At 42.4% G+C, this 13,726-nt stretch overlaps 1 long non-coding RNA gene across 2 annotated transcripts in view; it reads right to left on the bottom strand.

The window, feature by feature from the left end:
• Window positions 1-6,892: 6,892 nt before the first annotated feature.
• Window positions 6,893-13,726, bottom strand: part of LOC114048582 — a 31,829-nt gene continuing 24,995 nt past the window's right edge. For both annotated transcript variants that reach the window (XR_003569778.1, XR_003569777.1), the window contains exons 2-3: window positions 9,664-9,821; window positions 6,893-7,493 (exon numbers count right to left, since the gene is read on the bottom strand). This is a non-coding gene — a long non-coding RNA (uncharacterized LOC114048582). The remainder of the gene's footprint in view (window positions 7,494-9,663; window positions 9,822-13,726) is intronic.

Genomic DNA, 13,726 nt, shown 5'->3' with positions numbered 1-13,726 from the left:
CTTCTCCTCCTCTTCCTCCTCCCCCTTTCTTTTCTTCTTCTCCCCCTTCCTCTCCCACTTCTCCTCCTTCTCCTCCTCCTCTTCCTCCTTCTTGTTCTTCTCCTCCTCCTCCTTCTCTTCCTTTTCCTTTTTCTCCTCTTTCTGTTCCTCTATCTCCTCTTCCTCCCCCTCATTCTCCTCCTCTTTCCCCTTCTTTGCCTCCTCCTCCTTCTCCTTCGCTATTAGAAAATTTCTAATGTGCATTGACTAGAAATTTGTCTCACTGACCTAGATTCTACTTTTTCAGCCCAAAGAGGACCAGAAGTTCTATGAGTGCAGGAAAGGGACTTTATCTAAGCTCCCCTACAGAGACCAGAATTTTCCTGACTGTTGGTGAAATTAGTATTGAAGGAGAAAATACAGATCTTACAAACAACACTCTGGACTCCTTTCAGACTCTGACACCATTAGTGCTAGAGCTTCCGTCTGGAAATGGAATAATGTGGGTGGCCTCTGCCTCCCAATTCCATGCATTTCACTTGATGTCCTCCAAGCCTGGAATTCTTCTTATCAATTATGTCTCCTGGTTTCCTTGAAGTTTCAGCTAAAATCTAACCTTCTACAAGAAGTCTTTCTTGAGCCCTCTTAATGCTAGTGTCTTCCCTTTCTAATTATATCCAATTTATCCTTTGTATGTCTTGTTTATACATGGTTGTTTTCGTATTTTGTCCTTCATCAGATTGTAAACTCCTTGAAATCAGGGGCTCTTAACACAGTGCCTGATACAGTGTGGAAGCTAGAGCTATATTTAAGCAACAGATCATCAAATCAAAGAAATATAGATTTAGAGCAGGAGGAGAACTCAGAGGCCATCTAGTTCAACCCTCTTATTTTATAAATGAGGAAACCTAGGTTTGGAGAGGTTAAATGGATTGCCTAGCATCAGCTAGCTAGAAAATGTCAGAAGGAGGATTTGAAACCAGGTCTTCCTGATTGCAAGTCCAACATACTATTCCCTATGCCACACTGCCTCAAAAAGCAATGGGTAAATTCAATGTTTGTCAGATGAATCTTCTTTTTCCATTGTTTTGCTAAGAATGACATAGCATTAGAGCTGAAAGAGACCTTAGAGATGGTCTAATTTGGTGCTTTCCCTCCCCAGAAAGAATCCACAAGAATTTATTAGGTACATACTATACGCATAGCACTGATCCAGACTCCTGGGGAGAAACATAAAGTTTATATAAAACATGGTCCCTGCCTTCATAGAGTTTATAGCCCTCTAAGTAGATACACCAGATAATTATAATACAAGGTAATTGGACTAGAGAGAGCAAACCAAGTACCACAAGAAGTTGGAGAGGAGAAAGATAATTACCCACATGAGGGTGAGATGAGTTAAAGTAAGGCTTTTTGGAGGATCTAGCATTTGAATTATGCTTTTATGTATAGATAGGCAGGAATTTACCAGCTAGAGAGGGAGGAGAGAGGGCATTCCAGATATATGAAACAGGACAAGCAAAGTCACAGAGATGGAAAAGCACAATATAAGTCTGGGCGACAGAAGCAGTCTCCTTTGGCTGGAACACAGAACACACAGAAGGAAATAGCATGAGATAAGCCTGAAAAGATAGGGTGGTGAGGCCCAAGGAGGTTAACTGCTTAATCAAAGTTGTACAAACAGTAGCAGAGTTAGATTAGAGCCCAGATCTCCCAGCCCCTAGACTAGGGAGTGAGATTTCCACTGTACTATGCTCTCTTTCCCATAGTACCCTTTTCTCTACTTGTGGGTAGCAAGTGTCGATGGCTTTAGAAGCAGATTTCTGGTGACCTATCATCTCAACAATGTCTCTCATCCCAGGTTAGGTTATGCCTTAACCTAGCTAATAAATGGTTATGTAGAACTTTGATATTTATAAAGTGCTTTACATACATTTTATTCTCACAGAAACCCTGTGAGATAGATGCTGTTATCATTCCCATTTTACAGATGAGAATATTGAGGTTCAGGAAGTCTAAGTGACTTGACTAGGGTCACATAACTACTAGGTATCAAAAGTGGCATTTGAACCCAGGTGCATCTTGACTTCCAAGCCCAGCAACTTTTCCTCTACACCACATTAAAATGTAAATATCATTGCACATGTTTTCAAACTTTTTCAGTGTATTGATCAATATTGCTGATTTTTCCTCTTCTTTTTCTTTTTTTCCTTTTTTTTTGTCTTTAAAAATACTATTTGTTATATGGGATAGTTCTCGGAAGGGGGAGAAGAAAGATACTGGGAATAACCGTCTTGATGTAAAAGAACAGAAGACATCAGTAAAAACTTATTTCAAGAATAAAAATTAAATGCATATATCATTCACAAGAGGGCCTTTAAGGCAGTGTGGTACAATGGAAAGAGTCCTGAACTTGAAGTAACAGGTCCTGAGTTCAAATCTAGCCCCCGATGGTCTGCCCATGTAGTTTTATGGAAGTCATTTAATCTCTCTGGGCCTTTTTTTCCTCAACTATAAAAGAGGAGTTTGAACCTTGATGAGCTCTAAGGTTCCTTTAAGCTCTAAATCAATGATCCTCCAGAGAAATTCTGGCCCTAAAAGATAGATTAGAGAAAGGGAGGAAAAACAGGCCTTTCCCAAGTACCAATCATTTTAGGGGAAAGTTGCAACCCAGGCTGAATAGTCAAAAGATATATGCTCTTATGCCCTTTTAACTATCATATTGGAAGAGTCCTAAGAAACCTGTTTGACAAGTCCCAGCCTGGCCCTTAAATGTGAGGGTTACAGAAAGGGGGTGGCTCTTCTGTCTAGTACTAGGGATCCTACCCTAGCTCTCAGCTGTGCAGACTCATGCAATCCCATTCTCCTCTTCCCCTCAGCCTCCACCTGCTGCCTGAGCCAGGTCTTATGCTGAAGTGGCCACTAGGGGGCAAGAGAGATGAGCCCCATGTTGGCAAGGAGGCCACTCTACCTCAGCCAGAGAGATGGACTCCGGAGAGGGTCAGAGAAATGGCCCAAGCTCAGTCTCTAGGCAGCTCCAGCTAGCAGTCTCTCTTCCTTTGGGTGACAAAGGGACTTGAAAATTTGAGGGAGGAAGAGAAGAGGGGAATCCTAGAATCAGAGAATATTAAAATCTTATACTCTCAGAGTTGGAAGAGATCCTAAAAAGGTCATCTGATCCAATTCAGTGCAGGAATCTGACTTGCAATACCCTTGATTTGGTCTGCCGTTGAGGGGCTGCCCAATTCTTTCACCCAGGAGACATGATGGTGCAGTGGAAACAGCTCAATTTGGAGTCAGAGGATATGAGTTTCCAGTTCAAGATGTCCAATAGTCAGTTGGAAGTGTGAAACTTGAGAGATTGGGGCCTCGCAAAGTAGATCTGAGAATCATTGGGTTTGAATCCTGCCTCTGCCAACTGTCTGTGTGACCTGAGGCAAGTCACTTCCCCTGTCTAGCCCTTAGTTTCCTCATCTGTTAAATAAGGGATTTGGATTGGATAACTTTAAAGTTCTCCTGTAAATCTAGAACTATGATCATTCTTCACATGACTAGTACTTCATGATCCTGCTCACTCCTCTCAGGACACATTCCAGCTTGTCAATATCCCTGCTAATGAGAACATGGTGCCCAGAACTGAACTGAGTATCACAGATTTGGTTTGACCAGTGCAGAGGACAGTGGGACTCCTCTTATGACCTACTTTACTTCTTGATCAGAACAATATGCTTTCATTAACCTAGCCTTCACTTGCTTTCCTGCATTAGAGCCTGCCCATTGGCTCCTTATGGCAAGGAAGAGACGCTGAAGGCATCTGGCAGGGGCTATTGAGCTGCCGAGGCTGTGGGGGTGGTCTTGGTAATGACTGCACATCTGCAGCTTAAGCATCAGCTTAGCTAAGTTCAAAGAGGCTCATTCATTACCAGGTTGGCTACAGAGTGGTGAATTTTTTGGCCACTCTCTATGACTAGTGAGGCAATCATGAAGTTGGGATTTGCATCCACAGAGGGGGTGCCCACTTCCATGGAGCTGTAGATGCTGAAAGGATTGAAATAAGTTTTGGCATTAACCTTTTTAGCTGCCATGTCACACTGTTGGTTCATGTGGAGATTGCAATCATCTAGACCTCCCAGGCAGGAAGCCTGACTGCTCCCACCGAGCGCCCTCCTGCAGGACACCCACCTGGATGAGAGCAGCTCACCTGTGGTGGTGGGGTGGGTAGGGGGGTGACAGGGTGAAAGAGCTGAAAAACAAGGCAGAGCTCCATATGCTTATCTAGGTGCCCTCAAGTGAGTGCAGCTTTGATTGGGTACACACGTGCACACAGATACATATGATCATATATATGCACATATGTATCTATGTGTATGTATCTGTATGTGTGTGTCATCACATGACAATTCTAGTTTGCCATTGATGAACTCTCCTGTTGGGGTGGCGATAATCCAAAGAACATTCCTGAGAGGTTCAGAACCTTGTTTAAACACCCATGTCCAAGTTGATAAATCGATAACAAGTTAATTCCTAGCTGAGGAGGGAGAGCATTGAGCTAGGAGATAGAAAAGGGTGGCAATGGAATCAGATGCTAATCCCCTCCCTCCCACTCCTCACTTGCTTTGAAAGTCCCAACTCGTTGGCTGGCAGATTGAGCAGCTGACTCTCTGGCCCAGTAGAGAAGAAGAGTTAAGTACATCTTCAGATTCCTAAATGCAGCTGAAAATCAAGGCCCCTGACCTCTTCATGGCTTCTCTCCCTTCTTGACAGCTGTCCCTGCACCCCAGGTCTGGCTGCTGGCCAATTTGGAAATGAAAGGGTTAAGTACAGCCAGCCCCAGCAGAAATCAAAGGATTACAGGTTTGGTGCTGGACTGTCCCATCTGTCACACAGACACCCGACGTACCCTGCTATCTCTGAGCTCGACTGTCAAGGCAGAGCTCACTACATTAGAACTCCATTAGAAGAGACTAGCAGTAGCAGATGGCAGCTGTCAGGACTTTATCATCTACGCTATAATTCCTTGTACTCTCTTCTCAACTGCACTTAGATAGCAGTTCAACCTATTGGGGCAATTTTACATTCCCCCCACCCTCCTCGTTGTCATCTCCATCTTTTAAAGGCATACTGCTCTCTTTACTCCACAGGGGACAGGACCCCTCTCTCTGCAGACCACACAAGTCCTTTCGTGAGGATTCTGACCAAGAGAGCATTTCTTTCACAGTTGGAAAGGACTCTTCTTTCCAAACATAATAAAGTCCTTATTACATCTAATGCATGCCCACACAGTGCCCTTCACTGTATTTCCCTCACTCAGTTGAGTCGAAGGAATCTTGTCATCCCCCCCCCCCCCCCCGCCTCACAAGCCTTTCACATTCCCATCTTTGTGCCTTGGTTCACCATTTGCTAACCTAGAATGTCCTTTTCTCCTTACCATCATTCCAAAATTCTATACACTAATCAATGTCCAACCTAAGCCCCTTCTCCTCTGTGAAGCCTTCCCTGACTTTCAACCCACATAGTTCTCTTTTCTCTGATCTCCTACAGTACTTGTCTATACCACTCACTTGTCACCAACCACACCTTGCTGTGAAGTGTTAGTTATCATGTAACTTGTCTCTGCAACTATACTGTAAGTTCCATGAGGCTAGAAACCATCATTTAAAAAAATGCTCTAAAACACTATTGATAAGAGAAATGCAAATCAAAACAGCTCTGAGGTACCACCTTACATCTAACAGATTGGCTAATATGACAAAAAAAAGGAAAATGATATGTGTTGAAGCAGATGTGAGAAAACTGAGACACTAATGCACGGTTGGTGGAGTTGTGAACTGATCCAATCACTCTGGAGCAATTTGAAACTATGTCCAAAGGGCAATTGAACTGTGCATACTCTTTGATCCAGTAATACCATTACTATGTCTGTATCCCAAAAGATCAAAGAGAAAAAAAGGGAAAAGAACCTATTTGTACAAAAAAGAGCAGTTCTTTTTGTAGTGTCAAAAAATTGGAAATTGAGGGGATGCCCATCAATTGGAGAATGGCTGAACAAGTTGTGGTATATGAATGTAATGGAATACTATTGTGCTATAAGAAATGAGGTTTCAGAAAAACCAGGAAAGACTTACATGAACTGATGCTGAGTGAAGTGAGCAGAACCAGGAGAACATTGTACACAGCAACAGCACCATTGTGCCATGATTGACTTAGATAAACTAAACTCTTCTCAGCAATACAAAGATCCAAGACAATTTCAAAAGACTTGTGATGGAAAATGCTAACCATATCCAGAGGAAAAACTATGGAGTCCGAATGCAGATCAAAGCATACTATTTTCACTTTGTTTTTTGTTTTTTCTTTCTCATGATTTTTCCTTTTTGTTCTGATGCTTCTTTCACAACATGACTAATGTGGAAATATGTTTAACATAATTGTACATTATAACCTATATCAGATTGCTTGCTGTCTTGGGGAGGGGGGAGGAGAGAGAGAGAGGGAAAAAAATTTGGAGCTCAAAATTTTACAAAAATGAATGTTGAAAACAATCTTCACATGTAATTGGAAAAAATCAAATACATATATTAAGGGGGAAAAAGAAATGATGAACAGGATGACTTCAGAAAAACTTGGAAAGACTTACATAAACTGATGCAAAGTGAAATAAGCAGAACCAGGAGAACATTGTATACAGTAACAGCAATATTACATGATGATCAACTGTTAGTGAATTAGCTATTCTCAGCAACACAATTATCCAAGACAATTCCAAAGGACTTATGATGAAAAATGCTATCCACTGCCAGAGAAAGAACTGATGGAATCTGAACAGAGATCGAAGTGTATTATTTTTCACATTCTTTATTTTTTTCATGGTTTTTTTTTTTGGTCTGTATTTTCTTTTACAACATGACTAATATTGGGGGGGGGGAATTAACTATGTTATATATCTCTTTATCCCCAGTGCTTATCATAGGGTCCTTGCACATGCTAGGTGTTCAGTAAATGTAGATGATGAGAAACAGGTCCATTGGGATTAGGGGAGTGGGAGGGTAGGAGAAGAGGAGATTGTGGTTGGAGAGGCAGTTCTGAAAATTCAACATTTTGGAGATGGTTTGAGTCCTGGGGATAGCAAAGTATCCAGTCACGCAGATCAGCTGCCAAAGTTGAATGGAGGTAGAGGCTATTGGAATTGAGAAACTCAGAAAAATAATAGAGCCCAGGTTCTTGTTATATTCATGGTTGTTACCATCACAAAAGAAATGATCATGAACCAGGTTACTAGACTCCTTGAGGAACGTGGAAGTGTGTCTCTGAAGTTGGCAGATGACTCTGAAAGGTCAGAGAAAGTTATAGAATCAGAAGATGTGAACTTCAAAGGAGAGGTTGAGTAGTGGCAGCAGAGCGTTGGTCTGGAAGTGACAGTGGAGCATCTAGAGAGTGCCGATTGCTCATCCTGGCCCTGTGAGTCGTAGAGAGAGTGGGAGGTTCTGATGCTTGCCTTGGAGAGAGATTCATATCTGTGGAAAGAAATGTGATGTCCTAAGAGGAAAATCAAGCTTCAAAGGATAGGAAAAGGTTCCAACCTTGAGAATGTAGGGAAAGGAAGAAAAGAAAAAGAGAAGAGAGGATGAAGAAAAGGGAAAGAGAGGAGGGAGGAATGAAGAGCAAAAGGAGGAGAAAGATGAAGGGAGGAAGAGAAAGAAAAAGAGATGAAGGGACACACACACACACACACACACACGCACACACAGACATACACATGGCACCTGACACAAAATATGGGCTTAATAAATACTTGTTGACTTAGAGAGAAAGAGAAAAGAGAGGACTGGAGAGGGAAAGTGTTAGTTGGGGGAGGCCAAGTGATGTAATGGAAAGATCATTGAACCGAGAATAGGGGACAAAGGTCCTAGGCCCAGCTCTTAATTTATTAATTGACCTTAGGTAAGTCAACTTGAGGGCCTCAGTTTCCTTCTATTAAATGAACAGCTTAGACTAAAATGATCTCTAAGATCTCTTTCTGTTCTAAATGTCTGTGATTCTATCTACAAAGATGTGGGGAATTAAGATGCATTCTTTGCATCAGTGCAGCAGGCATAATAGTACAAAGACTCTAAAATAACACATGATCCCAGAGTTATTTCTAGTTGGTTTTGCAATGTTCAAACTGACTTTTTTTCCTGACTGACTCTTCTAATTCTATTTGGCTGGTTCACAAAATGTGAACTTCCTGAACACACATTAGCTAGGTAGAAGTAACGGTAGTTGGTCAAAGACTAAGAATGTATCTGACCCAGAAGGGTCCTGAGTCCAAAGCATTCACCATCCATCGCTCTTTGCTCATTTGTTTGAATCGAGCTCAGAGTCACCCTACCCCCAACCCAGCACTTGTACCCCACTCCTAACAGGGGATTGTAGGCAGGGGAATTAGAAAGACCCTGAAGAAACAGAACTCTCTTGCAACTGGTCATCTCCTAGAACAATGGATATCTCACTCCCTTCCACTGCTCCTCCTTCAGGCAAAAGGATGATAAAAGTAGTAATCAGGTTTACTGAGCACTCATTTTGAAGGTGACAAGCAGAGATACACCCTTCCCTCCCAATGTTGGGAAATAGGTATTATAAGCCACCCAGTGTGGCGTATCTATTGCAGAATTTAGAAATAAACTGGGTAAGGGAAAAGTGGAGAAGACGTGGTTTTTGCTGGGAAGAGGAGGGATGACCAGAAATTTTTCTTCTATAGAAAACAGGGGAAGATGAAGAAAGGAAGAAAATTTGGTGGAAAGAATCAGTGGAAGGAAGAATGGAGAGAGAAAGGCAGGGGGGAAAGAAGGCCTCAGGAAGAAGGAATGGGAGAAGAGATTAGGGGAGAGGCAGGAAAGAGAGGAAAGAGTGAAGCGAAGGTCACAGAAAAGCTGGGGTTGGAAAGAGATGGGAAGATAGAGGACGAATCATAGTGTCAAAACTGACACACAAAAACAGGCCAATTTTGTGTATGTGAGGAGAGCTCCAGAGATCTGGGCTCGCAATTCAAAAGCCTGTGTCCCCCTCCTGCCTGTCCAAGCCCCCCTTTCCATCTTCACCACCCTCCTTCCCAAAAAGAGAAAGAAGGAAAACAAAATATCTACAGTTGTCGAGACAAGGGGAGAAAAATAGAGGCAAACATCTGTAATTTTCTCTGTGGGGCTTTGCAGTAATTGAGCCATTTGGATAAAAATAAAGGCAGCGGGCCTCTTAGGTAAGGGGAGCTTTTGCAATCTAAGAAGCTTGAATTATGCGTCTTGTGTCACTTTAAATCCCCCATTCTCCCCCTTCCCCAGGCTGCCCAAACCACTTTCCCTTTTCTTATTATTTTTTTAAGTACCCTGTCAAATGTCATCTGCAGAGCAGAGAATTTCAGCTGTCACAACTAATTCCAATTTTTCCATGTGTTTTTCCCCCCTTGGCCATCTGAGGGAAGGAGGGGCCTGGACAAGGCTTCTCTCTCTCTCTCTCTCTCTCTCTCTCTTTCTCATCTTTTTTTATTTCAAAAGAAAGATTTACATCATAAATTTGTTTCTAGAAGTGTTTAAGGTCTGTAATTTCCTCTTTTTGAATTGCAGTCTAATGTCTTCTCGTTTTGCAGCCTAACTCCCCCTCCATTCACACTGCAACCCCCCTACCCCAGCCCCAGACACACCATCTTACCTCAGCCCATCTCCTGGCTACCAGCATCATCCACCACCCTGTTCTTCCCCCTGGGCTCTGGATACCTTCAGAGTCACTGGGGTAAGTCCACAGCTTAATAGCAAGAGTTTCTGCTGAAATCCTTGTATGTCTTTCTTCCCCAGACAGACTGTAAGCTTCTGGAAGACCAAACAGATCTGATTTTTCTTTGTTATCCCATCCCTGATACATAAGATCATAGAAGAGCTTAGAACCCATCTAGCCTAACACCTTTATTTGACAGAGGAGGAAACTGAGATCCAGAAAGGTTAAGAGATTTGCCATAGTCACCCTGATCGTAAATGGCAGAGAGCCCGGTGACTCTAAGTTGAGCTCTCTTACTATTGTACCACACATAGTAGGTCTTCAGCAAATATCTAGTGATTAGTTGATTCATAGATTGGTTTAATGTTGCTTTTCTCCACATCTGCGCTGGTTATATGCCTTAGATTGTAACCTTCTATAAGGGGGAAGCAATTGTACAAAGTGCCCTGTCCAAGGTGTCAGAAGTCCAGTTTTTGAGTTTTTTCTGCCATTGAACAGTGTGTGACCTTAGGTAAATCACCTCCCTCTGGGCCTCAGTTTCTTCATTTGTAAAATGAAGAGATTGGACTAAATGGTCTCTAAGCTCCTTTCCACCTCAAATTCTTATTATCTCTCTCTTTAGGTCTGTTTCCTTGTCTATAAAATGAAGATGTTAGACTCCAAGGACTTTGAGAATCATAGAAACTAATTTAAAGATCTACACCAGAGCACAGAGAACTCCCAGCTCCCTCATTCCAGGCATTATCCCTCTTAGTGCTGCCCAGCTTTGCTGATTAATGTTCAGTTTAGCTCAACAGGCTTTTTTATTTTAATTAAACACCTACTAGTTGCCAGATACTCTACAAGGCACTTGTGTATACAAAGACAAACATGAAAATCTTTAACCTCAAGAAGTCTGAAGTCCATCAAAACCCCCAGATCTTTTTCATAGGAACTGTTTAGCCAGTTATGAGGCTGTTAGGTAGCACAATAGATAGAGAGATGGACCTGAGTTTAACTCTGACCTCAGATACTTACTAGCTGTGTGACTCTGGGCAAAGCATTTAACTGGTCTGCCTCAGTTTCCTTAACTGTAAAATGGGGATATTAATAGTACCTTCCTTGTTGATGTTGTGAGGATCAAATGAGATAATATCTATAAAGTGCTTGGTACACAATAGGTGCTATATAAATATTTATTCCCTTCCCATCTTTCCCTTCTCTTCAGTCCCACCTCCCTCATATTGTATTTGTAAGGTTGTTTTATTTACCCGAAGTGTAAAATTTTAAACACTTATCTCTATTAAATTTCATGTAAGACCTCTTCTGGCTCTAATATTCTACAATAGTTTTGAATCTCATCTCTGACATTTACAAGCTTAGTTGGTTTTGGGCAAATCATCTTTCTAAGCTTCAGTTTCCTTGTCTGTAAAATGGGAACAATAATTCCCTCACAGGGCTTTTGTGAGGGCCAGATGAGAAAATGTGTGTGAAGGGCTGTGCAAACTCAAAAACTGCTTTATTGTGTTAGCTATTATTATGACTACTTAAATCTCATAAATTTCAGATCAAATAAATCAAAACAAATAATTGTGAGGATTATATGAAATAGTTGTAAAGTACTTACTGTAAGGTACCTCGTACCTTAGTAGGTGCTTAATAAGTGCCTGTTCCCTTCCCTTCCCCCTTATATACGCACATATTGTTTGAGAGGAAACTGAAGCCAAGAGATGTGATACGACTTGCCCAAGGTCACACGATTGGCAAAGCTGGGGTTTAAACCCAGGTCTTCAGATTCTAGATCTATCGTTCTTTCCAAATTACCCTCCTCCTTCCCACTCCTTGAAATTTAGAGAATTGCCAATTTTTTTTTATCTTGGTCTTTTAGTTCTCCAAGTCTCTGAAGGGTTGCTGGGATGCTATCTTCAGAAGAATTATATGAGGGACTCAGTACCAGGGCAGGTAGAGACGCAAACTAACCCAACTGAGGACCTGAGATAGGACGGGACGCTAGGGTCTTCTTTGGACTTCGGAGTCAGGATCCATCCTTCCTACTTCTGAGATGGCATAAGATCTAGAAACCAGTAAGGCTCCCCTCACTAGTAAGCAAAGGAGGTAACTTGTCTTTGTGCTGTGTTTTCAGGAAGGCCTCTGGCTCTGAAACATCTCTTCCCCAGACTGATGGACAGAGCTAGAACTAACATGGGTTAATCAGAACTGTGCTTAGGTACCAACATCCCAAGGTCATGATTCCTTCCCCCTAGGTAGCACACTCTCTGACCCTCATTGTAAGTGGAATTCCTCCTCCTATCAAGAATGTGTTTCCTACCTAACCCCAAACCTCAATATCAGTCAAGGATACCAATCTGTCCCCCAGCTATTAACATTAATCATCATCACCATCAATAATTATTATCCTTACTAACTACAACTGTAGCTAGCATTCATGTAGCACTTTAAGGGCTTCAAAACACTTTGCTTATATTATTTGATTATCACAGCAATGCTAGGAGTTAGGTGCCAGTATCTCCATTTTACAGATGAAGAAACTGAGATACCAAAAATTTAAGTGATTTGCCCAGGGTCACCCAACTGGTAAGTACCTGAGGCAGGATTTGAAATTAGGTTTTCCTGATTCCAAGTCTGGCACTCCATCTTCCTCTTCCATTACCTGCTTCAGGACCCCTGCCCCACCATGCCTTTCTCACAGAGTTCTGTCCTACCAAACTGCTCTCTCTAACACCACTCCACACTCCACTCTCATGAACTACCTAGTCTGGGGATAGCCCTGACAAGGGATGTCTGGGATTGGATCGGTGCAGTATCAGCTAAAGATCAGTGGCAAAGACTCCTCACAGTCATGGAATCAGCTGCCACCTGCCACTCCACACATTCACAGTAAATCCAGTCCTAAGCCTGCCCCAGTCACAATCTCTGCCTGCTCTCCATTTCCACTCTGCTCTCTGGAACAGACTGCTAGATTTAGAATTGGACAAGTAGAATTCAAATCCTTCATCTGCCTCTTAGTACTCAGATGACCTTGGGCAAAGTACTTAATGTCTCTAGGCCTCAGTTTTCTCATCTACAAAATGAAGGGATTACACTGGATGGCTTCTGCTGATTTGAAAATGACTTCCGTGGATTGAGAAGAAGGCATGGGTAGAACTAGGGTCCCTCAAACTCTGAAATTCTGTAATTCTGTTAATGGTCAAATGCAATACAAATTCAAGGAACTTACATTGGATCATAGGACTTAAGGGTAGCTAGGTGGGGCAGTGGATAGAGCACTGGGCCTGGAGTCAGGAAGACTCACTCATCTTCCTGAGTTCAAATCTGGCCTCAGATACTTGCTGGCTGTGTGACCCTGGGCAAGTCACTTAACCCTGTTTGCCTCAGTTTCCTCAATCTGTAAAATGAGCTGGAGAAGGAAAGGGCAAACCACTCCAGCATTTTTGCCAAGAAAACCTCAGATGGGGTCACAAAGAGTGGGACACAACTGAACAACACCAACAAGAGCAATTAGAGGTGAAAGCAGGAGTGTGCTCAGCTCAGAATGGCTTGAGAGAAACCGATTGTTAAATTTTCAGAGTGAGCATTTAAACGCTTCAAATCGGGGCTTTACTGGTTATTTTGGTGATCATCTAGACCTAAGAAAGTGATGGAGAAAATGTTGCTAATGCAGCTTAAGTGCAAAAGTATATCAACTGTACTTCCCACTCCCCCCCAAAAAGCTACTTAATTTCTCTAGGCCTCAGTTTTCTATCTGCAAAATGAGGGTATCAGACAGGATGGCTTCTAAGGACCCTTCCATCTCTATGATTGTAAAGTTGTCCCTCCATCTTCCAGGGCTTCTCCCTGAAGACATCCCATCTCTTGGTACCTTCTCAAAGGCAGGTTGCTCCTTCTCTGGCTCACAGCTGTCTAATATTACAGGACCAGGAGGAGAAAATGATATGCTCCTCTCTCCACCCTCTGAAGCTATGACTCAGCAGTCACCCTTCCTCCCTCAATGTTTACACCA

This window comes from Vombatus ursinus, unplaced genomic scaffold (genome assembly GCF_900497805.2).
Source record: "Vombatus ursinus unplaced genomic scaffold, bare-nosed wombat genome assembly UNPS02014793.1, whole genome shotgun sequence".
NCBI lineage: Eukaryota > Metazoa > Chordata > Mammalia > Diprotodontia > Vombatidae > Vombatus > Vombatus ursinus.
The sequence above is the reverse complement of the archived record's forward strand: the minus strand, read 5'-3'. Positions and strand labels throughout refer to the sequence as shown.